Genomic DNA, 18427 nt, shown 5'->3' on the forward strand with positions numbered 1-18427 from the left:
ATAACTTCTGTGTAGGGGTATATATACAAACACACATGTATGTATATATACATATACACATATATAGGTGTGAAAATAGCAGAACACTATGCTTGCGCTAATGAAATAATTAACACCCATATGGCTTCTCTCCTTTCACACCTATATGTGTGTATGTGTATGTGTATAAATACATAGAAGTGTGTGTGTGTGTGTATATATATATATATATATACCCCTATACAGAAGTTCAGATGTTTTGCCTGCCTCCAAAGAAAAAAATGCCCAAAAAAAATGCCTGCGCCAAAAAAACCTGCACAGGTGTGTTTTTGCAGCAGGCTTTTTTTTTGGCATTTTGTTGGGGTCTTTGGAGGCAGGCATAACATCTGAACTTCTGTATATGGGTATATGTACACACACACTTATATGTATTTATACACATACACACATAGGTGTGATAGCAGAGAAGCCATATGGATGTTAATTATTTCATTAGCGCAAGCATAGGGTTCTGCTACTTTCACACCTATATATGTGTATGTGTATATATACATACAGGTGTGTGTGTGTGTATATATACCCCTACACAGAAGTACAGATGTTATGCCTGCCTCAAAAGACGCCCAAAAAATGCCCAAAAAAACGCCAGCTACAAAAATGCCCAGGTGTGTTTTTGCAGCAGGCATTTTTTTTGGGCATTTTTTTGGGGTCTTTGGAGGCAGGCATAACATCTGAACTTCTGTATAGGGCTATATATACACACACACTTATATGTATTTATACACATACACACATATAGGTGTGATAGCAGAGAAGCCATATGGATGTTAATTATTTCATAAGCGCAAGCATAGGGTTCTGTAACTTTCACACCTATATATGTGTATATGTATATATACATACAGGTGTGTGTGTGTATATATATATATATATACCCCTACACAGAAGTTCAGATGTCATGCCTGACTCCAAACATGTCCTCAAAAAAGCCCTTTTAAATGCCTGCAGCAAAAAGCAGGGTGACGAGAGAAGCCACTATCCTGTTCTATATGTGTCCTAAGACAAACGATCTTTTCTCTATAGTGGTCACCCTGACATGGAAGGGTTTGGTCACCCTACCATAGCAGTCAGTCAGTTAACCCTACACTACACTACAGTCCCCTTACACTTAACACTATTCCTACAGAAACTAGATTATTAAATCTAACTATAGTGGAAAAAAGTACCCTAACTAAACTAGATATCCCTTTCCTCACACTAATAATTGCTGAATGACACTTTGAAGCAGAAGTAACAGAACTGCTTCCATTCTCTTCCACAGCCCTGTATTAAAATGGTAGAGATTTGGCGGGGCTATCTTATATACTGGGTGGGCGTATTCACTAATGATTGGCCTCTGGACCCCCTAGTCACTCCAATCACATTCCTAGCATTCTCCTGCCCCCTCAATTGGCTTTTACTGATGGTTCTGGTCCAATCACGGGCTTTTAAAGCCCAGTTACTGTCCCATTTCATTTTGGTCGGTTCTGGTTGCCGAATTCCAAACTTTTTCCGCAAAAATGTCAATGTTCGAGTCGAACCGATGGTCGACCCGAACCGTTCGATCATCCCTACTGGTGAATGGTTTAACAAATAGGGAGTACTCACGGAGCCCTGTGTGGTAGCAGTAAGTGTGCCTTGTCAGCTTGCTCCGGTTCTCCCTCCATCCTGTCACGCTGAGGCGCCGGGTCCGCCATGTTGGGAGGAACAGCCTCTCCTTTTGCGGGCTAAAATTGGCTGCTGAGGTCCCTCCGGACTCGGTTGTGTGACATGTACCGCTAGCCTGTGTGTACCTGACAGGCTGGCTGCGGGAGCAAAGCCGGATGGTGTCCGTTCAGCGGCTCGGGGCGGGAGTGCTTGTCGGTGTGGCGCGGAGCTCCGGGCTTAAGCGGCCATCCTGGGAGACTCCGCGCATGCGCCTCCCATATCGGGGTAATTTCTAAGGAACCTCTGCACCACCAAATTCAGCACATGCGCCAGGCAAGGGATGTGTGTCAAACTGGCTAGGCCCAGAGCTGCTATGAGATTATGCCCATTATCGCACACCACCACCAGGCCGGGCTTGAGGCTCACTGGCAGCAACCACTCATCGCTCTGCTGTTAAATGCCCCTCCACAACTCCTGCGCAGTGTGTGTTTTTTCCTCCAAACAGGCAAGTTTTAAAACTGCCTGCTGTCGTTTACCCCTGGCTGTTCTAAAGTTGGTGGTGAAGGGGTTACGCTGACTGGATGAGGAGGCGGTAGAGGATGAGGAAGCGGAGTAGGAGGAGTTAGGAACAGGAGGCAAACTGAATCGCCCTGTAATCCTCGGTGGTGGAAGGACATGCACCAAACTGCTATTCGCCTCAGGCCCTGCCGCCACTGCATTTACCCAGTGTGCTGTTAGGGAGATACAACATCCCTGACCGTGCTTACTGGTCCACGTATCCGTAGTTAGGTGGACCTTGCCACAGATGGCGTTACGCAGTGCACACCTGATTTTGTCATCCACTCGCTTGTGCAGGGAATGATGACTTTCCTGGAAATATAGTGGCGGCTGGGCACGACTTACTGTGGGACAGCCACCGCCATAAGGCTTTTAAAACTCTGCGTCTCCACCAGACGGAATGACAGCATTTCAAAGGCCAGGAATTTGGAAATGCTGGCATTCAGGGCAAGGGATTGCGGGTGGATAGGGGGGGTACTTCCTCTTCTGCTCCAGTGTTTGTGAGAGAGAAAGCTGAACGCTTCCACGGGACATTGTGGAGATGGTTGTTGGTGACCCAGGTGGTGGTGTTGCTGGCAGATCCTCTGTTTGCGGGGTGGCAGGTGCCACTGTCACTACAGAGGTGTATGAAGAGGCAGAGACTGCAGCAGCAGAAGAGGAAGCAGGAGGAGCCAGAGACCTTTCTTGGTTTTTGAGGTGTCTACTCCACTGCAGCTCGTACTTTGCACTTAGATGCCTGGTCTTGCAGGTTGTGCTCAGGTTGAGAAGTTTTATGCCTCGCTTCAGGCTCTGATTGCACAGCGTGCAAACCACTTGTGTCCTGTCATCATAACATTGTCTGAAGAACTGCAACGCTAGGGAACACCTTTGAGCTGGCTTTGGTGTGCATTGGGCAGTAGCAGGCGTAGTGTCTAGGGCACGGCCGCTCCGCTTCTGCACCCTGCTCCCTCTTCTGCTGTGCTGGTGGCTCTGTGCGACCACCGCCTCTTTCTCCAAACTACTCAGGTCACCTGCATGATGTTCATTCCATGTGGGGTCAAGAACCTCATGGTCCTCCACATCATCTTCCACCTAGTCTTCACCCCTGCCCTCCTTGTCGGTCTCCACAATTCGGAATTCCGCAGCAGTTGGCACCTGTGTTTCATCATCATCTGGGACGTGCTGTGATGGTCCTCCCATGTACTCATCTTGAGACATAAGTGGTTGGGCATCGGTGCACTCAGTCTCTTCCACTTCTGGGGCAGGGCTAGGTGGATTGCCCTGGGAAACCATGCTAACAGAGTCATCAAAAAGAAGGAGACTGCTGCATGACTTGGGGCTCAGACTGCTTGGCTTATTTGCAAGGGGCTGAGGTGAAAGATTGAGGGACATCGGCTGCAGGTGCCAACTCTGACCTTTCAGCAGTAGGCTTGGTGGGAGACAATGTGAAGGAACTGGAGGCACTGTCAGCAACCCAATCTACTATCGCCTGTACTTGTTCTGGCCTCAACATTTGTAGAGGCACATTAGGCCCTGCCAAATACTGCTGCAGATTCTGTCGCCTACTCACACCCGAGGAAGGTGTTTCACTTGTGCGTGTAGCTGGCACAGATCGACCACGTCCTGTACATGCAACAGGAGCTCCACCAGCAGCACCATGAACCAGGCCACGTCCCTTATTTGACCTTCTCATATTTCTCTAATTTAGGATCTTCCCCAAAATGGGTTTTTATTGCAAGGTGCAATACAACAGTATAAAACGGGTGTATCTCACACGTACAGATACAGACTAGGCTGCAATTTAATATTTTTTCCCTAAATGGGTTTTTATTGAAAAGCGGAATACAACAGTATCCAATGGGTGTATCTCACTGTAAAATATGCAGACTAGGCCGCAATTTATTTTGTTTCCCCCTAAATGGGTTTTTATTGAAAAGTGGAATACAACAACAGTAGCCAATGAGTATCTCACTGTAACATATGCAGACAAGGCCGCAATTTAATTTTTTCCCCTAAATGGGGTTTTATTGAAAAGCGGAATACAACAGTATCCAATGGGTGTATCTCACAGTAACATATGCGGACTAGGCTACAATTTAATTTTTTTTTCCCCTAAATGTGTTTTTATTGAAAAGCGGAATAGAACAACAGTATCCAATGGGTGTATCTCACAGTAACCTATGAATGAAATTTTTTTATTTTTCCCTTTCATTGGTGCTTTTTTTTTTTTTTCCAAAATATTTTTATTAAATGAAATTGAAAAAGTCATACAGCAAGACTGGCAAGGCATTTGGTGAACATAAATTATTGCATTGAACAAGGAGAATACAATAATCTTATAACCAAGAATGGATAACAAGTCAACCTAAACATATTGTCAAGAGGAAAGGTTACATAGTTACATAGTAGGTGAGGTTGAATAAAGACAATAGTCCATCCAGTTCAACCTGTGTAGGTGTGTGTGACTGTAATCATCTAACATAGCCCTCAATCTCCTGATCCTTGAGATGTAAGTCTAAGAGTCTTTTGAAAGTCACCATACTACCCGCAGAAACCACCTCTTGTGGTAGACAATTCCACAATCTTGTAGCCCTAACAGTAAAGAACCCCCCACGTTGCCTGAGGTTAAAACGCTTCTCTAATCGCATTGTATGTCCTCAAGTCCTCATGCAATTCCTTCGAATGAACAGCTTTTCTTCTAAGCTGAGATCCCCATTAAGATATTTATAAATTGCTATCATGTCCCCTCTCAGACGTCTTTTCTCCAGGGAAAATAAATCGAGCGATTGCAGCCGCTCTTCATAGGTAAGGTCCTCCAACCCCCTAATCAGTTTAGTTGCCCTTCTCTGGACTTTCTCCAGCTCCAACACATCCCTCCTCAGGACTGGCGACCAGAACTGGACAGAATACTCCAGATGCGGTCGGACCAGAGTTTTATAAAGTGGAAGGATTATAGTCTTATCTCTGGAATACATCCCTTTCTTTATGCATGCTAATATTCTGTTGGCTTTGGAAGCTGCCGCTTGGCATTGCATGCTGTTGCCTAATCTATCATCAACTAAGACTCCCAGATCTTTCTCCATTTTTGATTCCCCCAAGGGTTCCCCTCCTAACGTGTATTGTGTTTTTATGTTTTTGGTCCCCAAGTGCAAAACCTTACACTTCTCCACATTAAACCTCATTTGCCATGTCGTTGCCCACTCCGTAATTTTGTCCAGGTCATTCTGTAGGATATCTGCTTCATGCTGTGCAGTTATTGCCCTGGCCAATTTTGTGTCATCTGCAAAAACTGATAAGGAACTACTGATCCCTTCCTCAATGCTGTTTATGAATAAATTGAACAAGGTTGGTCCCAGGACTGAGCCCTGGGGCACCCCGCTTACTACCTCAGACCAGTCTGAGTATGCGCTGTTTATTACTACCCTTTGGACACGGCCTTTTAGCCAATTCCGTATCCAAGAGCAAACCCTGCTGTTGATACCTGCAGACCTTATTTTATAAATTAAGCGCTTGTGGGGAACTGTATCAAACGCCTTAGCGAAATCCAAGTACACCACATCCACTGGTCTCCCCCTATCTAGCTCACAGCTCACTTCCTCGTAGAATGCTAAGAGATTGGTTTGACAAGAACGCCCATTTGTAAACCCGTGCTGGTTACTACTGATGATGTTGTTGTCTTTAGCATACTCTACGATATAGTCCCTTATCCCCTCCAAAAGTTTACATATTATTGATGTCAGACTGACAGGCCTATAATTTCCCGGGATATGTCTCTGGCCCTTTTTGAATATCGGAATCACGTTAGCCTTCCTCCAATCCCCTGGTACATCTCCTGTCCTAATACTGTCAGCAAAGATCAGGAACAGTGGTCTGGATATAACCTTACTGAGTTCCTTGAGCACTCTCGGATGTACGCCATCCGGGCCTGGTGATTTGTTTGTGTTAAGTTTATCCAGTCTTTCCCTGATTTCCCCCTCTGTTAGCCATAGTGGCAAGTCCTGTGTATTACTACTAACCATACAGTCATGGTCAGTGTACCCTTCCTTTTCCTGCGTAAAGACTGACGAGAAAAAACAATTCAGCACGGTTGCTTTTTCAGTGTCCTCTGTAACCATCCTCCCATCATCGTTAATTATGTGTGCAATATGCTCTGCCCTAGTTTTTTTGCTGTTGATATATTTAAAGAATTTCTTTGGGTTTTTTTTACTATCCTCCGCTATTTGTCTCTCAAAGTTGATTTTAGCCATCTTGATTTCGTGTTTACACTTCTTATTTTCCTCCTTGTATTGCTGGAAGGCCGATACTGTGCCCTCTGATTTATATTTCTTGAAGGCCAATTTTTTTCCCCTAATAAGTTTTTTAACGCTACGGTTTAGCCAGCCAGGTTTGGCTTTGTCTCTTCTAAATTTATTCCCCATAGGAATGCACTGCAAGATGCCTTTGCTTAATATTGTTCTAAAGCATTCCCATTTTTCCTCTGTGGTCAGTGATCCCAGGGTTTGGTCCCAGTTTACCCTTTCCATCAATGAGTACAATTTTGGAAAGTCTGCCCTTCTGAAGTTTAGGGTTCTTATGTTCCCCACTTGCCTTTTTATATTGTTATTTATACTAAATGTGATCATCCTGTGATCGCTAGAGCCCAGGTTGTCCTGGACTCCTACCTCCGAGATTATGTCTGGGTCATTAGTGATCAATAGATCCAGGATAGCATTCTCTCTAGTAGGGGAATCCACCAACTGCGACATGTAGTTATCCTGTAAGGTTTCCGTGAATAGCCGGGCCTTATGCGAGTGTGCAGTCCCCTCTTCCCAGTCAATGTCGGGATAATTGAAGTCCCCCAATATGATGACTGATCCTAGTTTTGCCGCTTTACCTATTAGTGCTAAAAATTCCAGCTCTACCTCCTCCCCTTGGTTAGGTGGCCTATAGCAAACCCCCACAACTACTTTTCCCTTATCTTCTTCCCTATCGAGTTCAACCCACACAGATTCTAAATCCATGCTCATCCCATCCGTAATGTCACTCCTTTCTAGCACCTTTATATTGTTCTTGACAGAGACATACCCCTCCCCCTCTTTTACCAACCCTGTCCTTCCGGTACACCGAATACCCTTGGATATTGGCCAGCCAGTCATGTGAGGGGTCGAACCAAGTCTCCGTTATTCCCACAAGGTCTATGTCTTCCTCATGTACTAACATTTCCAACTCATCCATCTTATTAGCTAGGCTCCTGGCATTAGCATATACCCCTCTTAGTTTTACGGAAGTTAAACGTGATTGGCGGTTTTGTTTATTTCTGTTTGGTCTGCTGTTCTCCCGCACAGACCCGCCAATTGATGTTGTTGACCTACTGTCGCTGTTGACCCTACAACTGCCTTCAGTCCTCTGCTCCCTCCTGACTGATTCTACTTCTGAGCCCTCCCCCCGTCTCCTAGTTTAAAAGCCCCTCCAACTCGGTGGCCATCTTTCTCCCCAAAAGAGCTGTACCGTCCCCATTAAGGTGCAGCCCATCCTTACTAAAGAGCCGGTAGCCGACTGAGAAGTCAGCCCAGTTCTCCAGGAACCCAAACCCCTCCTTCCTACACCAATGCCTCAGCCACTTGTTAACTTCCCTAAGCTCCTTCTGCCTCTCCTGTGTGGCTCGAGGTACCGGCAGTATTTCAGAGAAAACCACCTTGGAGGTCCTTTTCCTCAATCTATTACCCAAGTCCCTGAAATCGTTCTTAAGGATCCTCCACCTACCTTTAACTTTGTCATTAGTGCCCACATGCACCATGACCGCTGGGTCATCCCCAGCCCCGCCCAACAATGTCTGCCAGATCTGCGATGTGCCGAACTCGGGCGCCCGGTAAACAACAAACTGTTCGGTTCACGCGATCTTTTTTACAGATTTCCCTCTCTGTCCTCTTGATAATTGAGTCCCCAACTACCACAACCTGTCTAACCTTTCCTGCGTTACGGCCCCCCTTCTTCCTGGAGCCGTCCCTCCCCTGGCAGCTGGGGGAGGGCGCATGCTCCAGCACTGCCACCCCTGAGTTGATATCCCCCTCAACCTGCAACTCGGCAAACATGTTAGGGTCTACCAACTCAGGACTGGCCTCCCTGACTCTCCTCCCCCTTACATTCCTAACAGTCACCCAGCTGCGTACCTCTGCTGCTTGCGTCTCCTCTATTCCTTCCTCCTCTATGCTGACCCCTGCCAGCGCCTGATGGGTAATGTCCAAGCTCCTTTTCAGGTTGTAGATGCCACGCAGTCTTGTCATTGTGTTCTCTAGATCCACGATGTGGGCTTCCAGAGCAACAAGTCGCTCACATCTTGCACAGCAGTATTCGTCCTCGATTGTTTCATCAAGGAACGCATACATGCCGCAAGAAGTGCACTGAGTGGCATCCCCAATCCTGTCGGACATTATTACCCACTACTCTATGGGGATAATATTAACGACCTGCTCTTCCTTACCTACACTACCTCTAACTTCCCTGGTACAAAACCTGGGGTACCCACCAGTCGCTAAGGATACTCACCAGTCGCAAGGATACTCACCAGTCGCAAGGATACTCACCAGTCACAAGGACACTCACCAGTCACAAGGACACTCACCAGTCACAAGGACACTCACCAGTCGCAAAGATACTTCCAGTCGCAAAGATACTTCACCAGTCGCAAGTTACTTCACCAGTCGCAAGTTACTTCACCAGTCGCAAGTTACTTCACCAGTCGCAAGTTACTTCACCAGTCGCAAGGATACTCACCAGTGCAAGGATATTCACCAGTTGCAAGGATACTCACCAGTTGCAAGGATACTCACCAGTCGCAAGGATACTCACCAGTCGCAAAGATACTCACCAGTCGCAAAGATACTCACCAGTCGCAAAGATACTCACCAGTCGCAAGGACACTCACCAGTCGCAAAGATACTCACCAGTCGCAAAGATACTCACCAGTCGCAATGCTACTCACCAGTCGCAATGCTACTCACCAGTCGCAAAGATACTCACCAGTCGCAAAGATACTCACCAGTCGCAGGGATACTCACCTGTCGCAAGGATACTCACCAGTCGCAAGGATCCTCACCAGTCGCAAGGATACTCACCAGTTGCAAGGATACTCACCAGTCGCAAGGACACTCACCAGTCGCAAAGATACTCACCAGTCGCAAAGATACTCACCAGTCGCAAGGATACTTACCAGGTACTCAGTTGCAGAGACAGTCACACAGCAGTCAGTCGCAGTACAGACAAACAGCTATTGATTTCTTACAGAGTACAGTCACAGGTATTTGACAAATAACGAAAAGTCAAGTACATCGTGAGAAAGGATTTATCTTGAACATGCCAAAATTAGAGAGCTAAGTAAAGATCGGTTCATGGTTGTGAGTGAAAGGCATAAAGGGTTGGTAAAGATCCAACTATAAGAATAAGATCTCCTTGTGGTTTATTCCATAGCTGAGATCTGAAGGGTATGGAGAAGGTGTTGTCTAAGTGATAGATGGGTCAGCTATGTTGATTATGTAATAATCTAGGGATAGGTAAATGTATGACTGGGCGCTTGTGGAGGGTTAAGGTGGTATCCTGATGTGGCCAAATTAACCCTCCGTTCAAATGCGGTTGGGAGGGAGGTAAGGGGGGGGGGGGGTAGGAGAGGGTTAGGGGGGGGGGGGGGGGAGTCTGACTCAGTCCCTGTTCCGGGGTCATTCACACTTAGTCTAATGTTAAGGGGGTTGGGTAGAGTGAGTATTATTAAGGGCGGTATGGAGGGTTCTCGTCCGATGAGAGAGGAAAAAGGCACGATGAACTCCCACTTTCCACCCTTGTTTAGGGGTGGGAGCATCATATAGTTGGAAAAATAAAATTCGGACGAGTCCTCCACTTTTCAATGTGTTTCGGATAAAGAAAAATTAAGGGGTATGTGTCAGGATGGTCCAGTGTCATAAGTCATTATTGGGAAGAGAAACGTTGGTGTTATTATGCGACATAAGTGTGTTATAGGTAGAGGATGATTTAAAAGTGGACCATGTAGCCCAAATTTGTGCGTATTTATCAGGCGAGTCGCGTGCAATTGCTATGAGTTGTTCAAATTTTGCAATTTTATCTATTCTTTGGATCCATTCCTTTATGGAGGGTGGGGATTGAGACTTCCAATGTAAAGGGATGCATGCTTTTGCGGCATTGATCAGAAATGGTGTTATAGATTTGCAGTAGCGGCGTGGAGGGGTTGTGGTGTGTTGTAGTAGGAAATGTGCCGGTGCGTAACGTAGTGAGATATTTAGATGTGTCGTTATGATTTCATGGATTTTGGACCAGAAAGGTTGGATTCTGGGACAAGTCCAGAAAAGATGAAGAAGTGTTCCTTGATGTTCGTGACATCTCCAGCAAGTCGGGGGTGAATCAGGGTAGAATTTGTGTAGGATCGTTGGGGTCCTGTACCACCTGGTCAAGAGTTTGTAGCAGGATTCCTGCATTGAGACGTTGAGGGAGCTTTTATGTGTGATAAAGCAAATATTTTCCCATTCGCGTTTAGTGAGTTGAATGTTCAGGTCTGATTCCCAGGTATGTATAATTTTGGCTGTGATTATCTCCGAGTCTGCGAAGAGCATATTGTAGGTTGTGGAAATCATATGTCGTTGGGGGGTGTTGCTCGTGCATAGAGTTTCGAATGGAGTTAGAGATCTGGTTAGGTCATTGGAGCGGTTCTGTGTGTTTAGGAAGTGTCGAATTTGGAAATAAATCCATTGGGGTATGGGGGGTGAATCGGATATAGATGGAAGCTGGGATCTTTCTAGAAGGAGACCGTTTCTATAAAAATGGTATGCTTGAATTGTGTCGTGTCTCCAGGTATTGGATAGGAAAGATGGGGACATTCCCGGAGGAAAGTCTGGATTGAGTTTCAGCGGTGTGAGGGGGCCCGGAGTGGAGGAAATGAGAGAGTTCGAACAGATGTCTCTGAAGGTGGATAGGGTGGCAGATATCAAAGGATGGGATTTAAGACAAGGAGGAATATTTTGCGGTGTTAGCCAAGGTAATGATTGAATGGGGATGCCGGCGATCAAATTTTCCAGAGAGATCCAGTCTTTATTCTCCCTATGTAAGGACCAGTCCAGAATTCTCGTCAAGTGGCAGGCCCAATAGTATTTTTTCAGATCTGGGAGACCGATACCACCCATAAGTTTTGGTTTAGACAAAAGATCAAATGAGAGTCTTGGTCTGGATTGGTGCCAAAGAAATTTAATGCATGTGGATTTGAAGGCTTGAAAAAAGGTGGATGGTAATTTAATGGGGATTGTCTGTAGTAGGTATAGGATGCGGGGAAGGACATTCATTTTAATGATAGCTGCTCTACCGAACCACGAGAAGTGGGGTTTGGACCAGTTGCCAATGTCATCTTTAATGGTTTTTAATACAGGGAGGAAGTTTTTGGCAAATAGGTCTTTTAAGTTTGTTGGTAGGTATATGCCCAGGTATTTTATGGACTCTTGTTGCCATTGGAAGGGAAAGTTACGTTTACATTGTGCTACTATCTTCGAGGGTAAGGAAATGTTCAGTGCATGGGACTTTGAGAAATTTATTTTAAAATTCGAAATGCTTTGAAAAAGTTTAAATTCGTGTAGTAATGTAGGGATGGATAGTAGTGGTTGGCCAAGGAAAAGAAGAATGTCATCTGCGAAGGCAGCTATTTTATATATTTTGGAGCCAATTGTGATACCATGGATATTTTGGTTGGTGTCTAATGAGCGCAAGAAGGGTTCTAGAGTGAGTATAAATAAAATAGGGGATAGGGGGCAGCCCTGTCTGGTGCCGTTACCGATTGAAAAGGCGTCTGACAGGTGTCCGTTGACCTTGACTTTCGCTGAAGGGGTGGAGTATAGAGACATGATAAAGCGTAATAATCTATCTGGAAAGCCTAAGTGTTTTAGAACATCAGCCATATAGGTCCAGTCAAGCCTGTCAAATGCCTTTTCAGCATCTAAGGACAGCATAAAGCCTTCAAGTTTGGAGGTGGACATCCAATTGTGTACATTTATTGCTTTTATCGTATTGTCGCGGGCCTCACGGCCTGGAACGAAACCTACTTGGTTTTTATTGATTAGGCTTGGGATGATAGGGAGAAGTCTGTTTGCTAGGATTTTAGCAAACAATTTGATATCAACATTCAATAAAGAAATGGGTCTATAATTCGTCACTGAGGTGGGGTCCTTTCCTTCTTTGTGTATGACAGTGATATGGGCTTCTAACAATCTGTTTGGAGGGAGAGGTGGGGATGACAATGAATTAAAGGTCTTTATCATGGGGCCAGAGAGAATGTCTAGATAGGTCCTGTAATATGGGGCGGTAAAGCCGTCTGGGCCGGGACTTTTGCCAACTTTAAGTTGTTTAACTGCTATATTGAGTTCATCCTGGGATATGGGTTTTTCTAGATCTTGGGCTGTTTCAGGAGTGATGGGAGCCGGGCAATGCTTAAGGAGGAAATCACGGATCAGGGTCGGTTTGTCAGTTTCAGTAGAAGAAGGGTTAAGATTGTATAATTTAGAATAATAGTGTTGAAATTGGGCAGCGATATCTGGGGAGCTAGCGGAAACATGACCTTGGCCGTTTTTAATATTGCGAACAGAAAGCGACGCTTTTTTGGCCTGGAGGGCTCTTGCTAGATATTGGCCGCTTTTGTTGCCGTGCTCATAGAATAATTTCTGTTGCAAGATGAATTTGCGTCTGACTCTAAGATTCAGTTCGTCTAGGAGAAGTTGTCTATTTTTGATAAGGTCATTATAGGTGTCTTCAGCATGTGTACGCTTATGTGAGGCCTCAAGGGATTTAATTGTCTGAATAAGTGAATTGGTTTTGGTTTGGTGTGCTTTTTTCTTAGAGGCTTTCAGCGCTAGTAGTACTCCTCTTATAACGCACTTATGTGCTTCCCAGATGGTAATGGGAGAGGTATCTGCGTTATCGTTCAACGTAAAGAAGTCAGAAATCGCCGAGCGGATGTGTTGGACGTCTGAATCAAGAGTCAGCAGCGAAGCATCTAGTCTCCAGAATTTGGAGTGGTAGGTATGGGATGGGAGAGAGAGTGTCAGCGATACAGGATGGTGATCAGATAAGATTGAGGGTTCGATTGTGGCTTTTTTGATGTAGGGGAGATCTTTTTGAGACAGAAAAATATAGTCGAGTCTGGAATATCTGTTGTGGGGGGAAGAGAAAAAAGTATAATCTTTTGTGGATGGGTGGGTAGTGCGCCAGGAGTCATGAAGTAAGAGATCATGAAGCGGTTTTCTGATCTGTTTCAGGGCTCTATAGGGCAGAGAGGATGAGCCTGTGGAAGTGTCTAGTAGCGGATATAGAGCGACATTGAAGTCGCCGCCTAGAATTGTGATGCCTTTTTGGAAGCCCGAAAGGGTGTGTGCAATTTTCCTGAAAAAGGAGATCTGGGCCGTGTTAGGGCTGTAGATGTTGGCCAGTGTGAAAGGTTTATTGTCTATTTGGCCCTTGAGAAAAATAAATCTACCTTCCGGGTCAATCACCGAGTCATGGAGCGTCCAGTCAAGCTTTTTGGAGATCAAAATAGCTACCCCTTTAGTTTTGCCTAGGGGGTTTGTAGATAGATAAACCGTGTTGTATATGTGGTTTGAAAATTTAGGAGTGTCTCGGGAGCGGAAGTGTGTCTCTTGGAGGTAGACAATATCTGCTTTGAGTTTTCTCATAAGGTCAAGGACTTGTGAACGCTTTTGTGGGATATTCAGGCCTTTGACATTCAGAGATACTATTTTAAGTGGGACCGAATTCTGAGTAGTGGGAGTAGAAGTCATGTTGAATGTCAAAAGTAGGTAGCGTTGGTGTAGGGGTAGAGATCGGATGGGATTTTCTTGTACCCAAAAGGGGTTTAGTTTGAATGTAGACGGTGGAACAGGGACCGTTCAGAGTTTGGGGGGAAGTGGGTGGGGGGGGATGGGTAAGTTGAGGATGTATAAGGGGAAAGAGTAAACAAGACTAGGGAGGTGGAGTATATCCCACCCTAGTTGATTAGTTACAGTTCGAGAGAGTTCGACAGGGAAGAGAAAAAATCAATTCCTGTCTCTTGGAGGTGTAAATGACGCTCGGGTTGGAAATGGATCCCAAGGGGTCCCATGCCAGCCCAGGGGATGAGTGGTAAGGTTTGGTGTACGGCTCGTCTGGTAAAACAGTTTGCTTAAGGGGTATGACAGGTTGCCAGGGAGCGAACAAGGGGGGATGAAGGGATGTATACAGAGGAATGTTTATTTTACCAGAACTGGAAGATATATTGGCCAGAAGGAGGATCAGAGGAGTGTATAGGGACTTCTGAGTGTATCCTGATGTCAGTCCAGAGAAGTTAGTAAGAGGAGAGAAAAAAAAAAAAAGAAGGGGTTGGGTCTTCAGGCGAGGGGGGTATAAAGACTATGGGAATACGTGTGAAGTCAAGATGGATCAGTAATGGAGAAGGTTAAATAGTGTGTAAGATTACTTGTACAGGGGAAAAGAAGTAATTACACAAATATATATATCTGTTAGGACATACTTCGAGGCATGTGTATAGCAATACAGGAGGGAAGGGGGTAGGAACCAGGGGAGAGTGGTGACTCAAATGAGACCCATAACATGCATGAGGGATCAGTGTTCCGGAACCTCTTTTTATATTAATTAGAGGATAGCAAGGGTCTAACAGACATCCTTTAATTTTAAATTTTTCTCTTTTTTTTTTCCCTTTTTATACACACACACACACATTATATATATATATATATATATACATACATACACACACACACACACACACATTATATATATATATATATATATATATATATATATATATATATATATATATATATATATATATATATATATATATATATATATATATATAATTTTTTTTTTTTCCCTTTCCCCTTCTTCCTCAACTCTCCTTTCCCACCTCTCTCTTCTTGGGGAGGTGGAGGTAAAGGGTACCTTAAAGTAGGTGGTTTATATTGCGAATAGGATTGGGAGGGAAAGGAAGTTTTTAGTCTTAAGTTTAGAATATCTGGAATATGGGGTAATTGTGTAGCAGTTGAACTGTGGGGGGACCGGAACACTGATTCCCACTATATTCAAGTATAATATCAACAAGGTCAGGGTCAACGAAAGGATGCTGGAAACAAAATTAACAGTAGGTATAAGACATTCAATGTTGTCGTTTTCAAAACTAGGTATTCAAACAGTGATCACAACTGCGATCCTTGACATGGTCCATTGAAATGAAGAGTAGGTTGATCAGGGTGTAGAATGAGGTGGAGTTGTATTAGCTTTTTAAATTGGGAATGCAAATTTGGAGGGGGGGGGGGCACTTTAGGTCCGTATCTCAAGATAGACAGAGTCTGTAGTTTGAGATGGGGAGGGGGAGGTCTTTGGAGGGGGCATCTTGGGATGAATCAAACATAAGAGGGAGTGGGTGGTCCGGAGACTTTAGATGAGTGTGTGAAACCAAATAATACGTGTAAAATAGTATAGATAGCTACCAGGTAATTGGTTACCATAATCCCGTCATAAATTGAAAGAGAAACCCCCTTAGGTTTGTGGGACTTTAAGGGTAACAGTAAAGGCTCTCATAAGAGAAGTTTTAACGTGAAATAATTATAAAAATTTTTATTTTGTAAGGTTGTGGTTGTAACAGACAATCATCATAAACTGTACATGTTTAAGTCATAGACTCGAAAAAAAGCATGAATGATACAATACAGTTGTAGGTACATAGCAGAGTCCAACGCGTTTCAAAATGTTTGTTTTAGTACATAAATCTTCCTCAGGGAGTCTGCATATGTTCCTGAAATACATGGTTAAATGTAAGTTCCAAGAAACAGAATATATATAAACATTTTACAATGAAAAGTTATTTATACATGAAAAAAGTATTATTAGCATCTGCGACCACATGTTGCCCTAAAGAGGTCCTGGAAAGCCTCTTGCTAGTCCAGGATACTCCTAGAGAGGAAACCTACTCCCTACTCTGGGAGTAGGTTTCCTCTCTAGGAGTATCCTGGACTAGCAAGAGGCTTTCCAGGACCTCTTTAGGGCAACATGTGGTCGCAGATGCTAATAATACTTTTTTCATGTATAAATAACTTTTCATTGTAAAATGTTTATATATATTCTGTTTCTTGGAACTTACATTTAACCATGTATTTCAGGAACATATGCAGACTCCCTGAGGAAGATTTATGTACTAAAACAAACATTTTGAAACGCGTTGGACTCTGCTATGTACCTACAACTGTATTGTATCATTCATGCTTTTTTTCGAGTCTATGACTTAAACATGTACAGTTTATGATGATTGTCTGTTACAACCACAACCTTACAAAATAAAAAATTTTATAATTATTTCACGTTAAAACTTCTCTTATGAGAGCCTTTACTGTTACCCTTAAAGTCCCACAAACCTAAGGGGGTTTCTCTTTCAACCAAATAATACGTTACCAGTCCCCAAGTGGAAGGTAAAGGTAGGTCTTTAGAAGGGCAAGTGAGCCTTCAAGTTCGGAACGTGGTGAAGTCTGTGGGTGTGCGGTAGCTTTGCAGAGATGAGACTTCTTACTTATGCGTAGATGAAGGTAATGTTCTTGTAGCTGAGGGAGACTTTAAGTTGAGAATGTTGTACCTGTAAAAAAAGGTTAATGTGAGAGAAAAAGAAAAAAAAAAGAAGAGGGGGGGGGGTGGGAGAGAAACAAGGAGAAAGAAAGTCTCTGGGAAAGGATTTTCCTGAGGAGGCGGTATCTGCGTGTTCTAGATTGGTTCTTCATGGCGAGGTTTTCTATGGACTGGAGAGGCTGTTGGGCTTCCATTGTTGTTCCTGTGGGGTTGAGATTGAGAGAAGAGTTCACGTCTCGGGGAGGCTGATCTTTGGCGTCTCTGGTGAATATCCTCTCTCTCCGGGAATAGTGTCCATAGACGTTGCCCTACGAACGAAAGGGGGTTGCGGAGGTCTGTACCAGTCGGGAAGGTCGATGCGCGGGAGATCTAGGATAGCGCAAAAGGACGTCAGATCTTCAGGGAAGCGTAAGTTTGCAGTTCGGCCATTAGAGGATGCCTGCAGGCAAAACGGGAATTTCCAACGGTATTGGATGTTTTTATTGCGGAGTGAATCCAGTAGGGGGCGAAGGTCTCTTCTCCTTTGTAGTGTGATTGGGGATAAATCTTTATAGATTTTGATTTCGGAGCCCTGGAATAGGAGTGTATGTCGGTCTCTGGCCCGTCTAAGTATATCTTCCTTAAATCTAAAATTCACCAGACAGCACACTATGTCCCTGGGTGGATCAGTGTCTCTCGATCTAGGTCTCAGGGCCCTATGTAGGCGTTCAAATTCAATCGGGACTTCTGGTGGTCTGCCTAGGATGTCATTGAAAATCTGTGTCGTTGCATTTGTGATTTGGCTTGGTTCCACTGTTTCAGGGAGACCCCTTACCCGAAGGTTATGACGACGTCCCCTGTTGTCCAGATCCTCCATGTGTCGCTGTAATTCTCTGAGTTGGGAGGAGTGGGCATTGGACGTGGTGTTAAGCGCAGTAATCTCTTCAGACTGTAGTTCAGATCTCTCCTCAATAGAGTCAATTCTGACTGTGATGTTCTGGATGTCTCTTTTTATGTCTGTCACAGCCAAGGCCAGAGAGGCTTTTATTTCATCTGCTATGGCTCTCAGGTCAGTGAAGTTGAGGGGCGTTGTATGAGTTATCGTTAGGGGGTTCTGGTCCAAAATCATAGAAGGTTCAGGGATTCCATAATTGGAGCAGGCATTGTTAGCAGATTGGATAGTGGGGAGAGAGTTAGTTAAATTTGCAGGAAGTGCAGCGGTAGTGGTTCCCTTTGCGACCTCGGCATAGGCCCGAGTTGAGGTCGGGGCCTCGCGTGATTGCTGTTGGCGGAACAGATCCGGGATGCTTTTGCACGATTGCATCGCCGGGTCGCGGGGGGACCGAGAGCGGGAAGGTGAGGAGTGGGTGGACGACTTCCCCTTGCCTGTCATTGTCAGAGTTGAGGACGAGCAGCGCTGATTCTAGTGCTTAATCCCCTGGGCTGGCTGGGAGCTGTGGAGTTAGGCAGCCATATCCATCGAGCGGCAACACACTCCCCTCTGGGGTTCTTTCAGTGTGGGGCAGGAGGCAATTATGTGGGCGTGGGGGCGCCCGGGAGATGAATGTGAGTCTCAAAAAAAAAAAAGTAAGTCTTACCGGGTCCCCGAGTGCGC

This window comes from Pelophylax lessonae (genome assembly GCF_965119305.1).
Source record: "Pelophylax lessonae genome assembly, chromosome: 1".
In the NCBI taxonomy this organism is placed as follows: domain Eukaryota; kingdom Metazoa; phylum Chordata; class Amphibia; order Anura; family Ranidae; genus Pelophylax; species Pelophylax lessonae.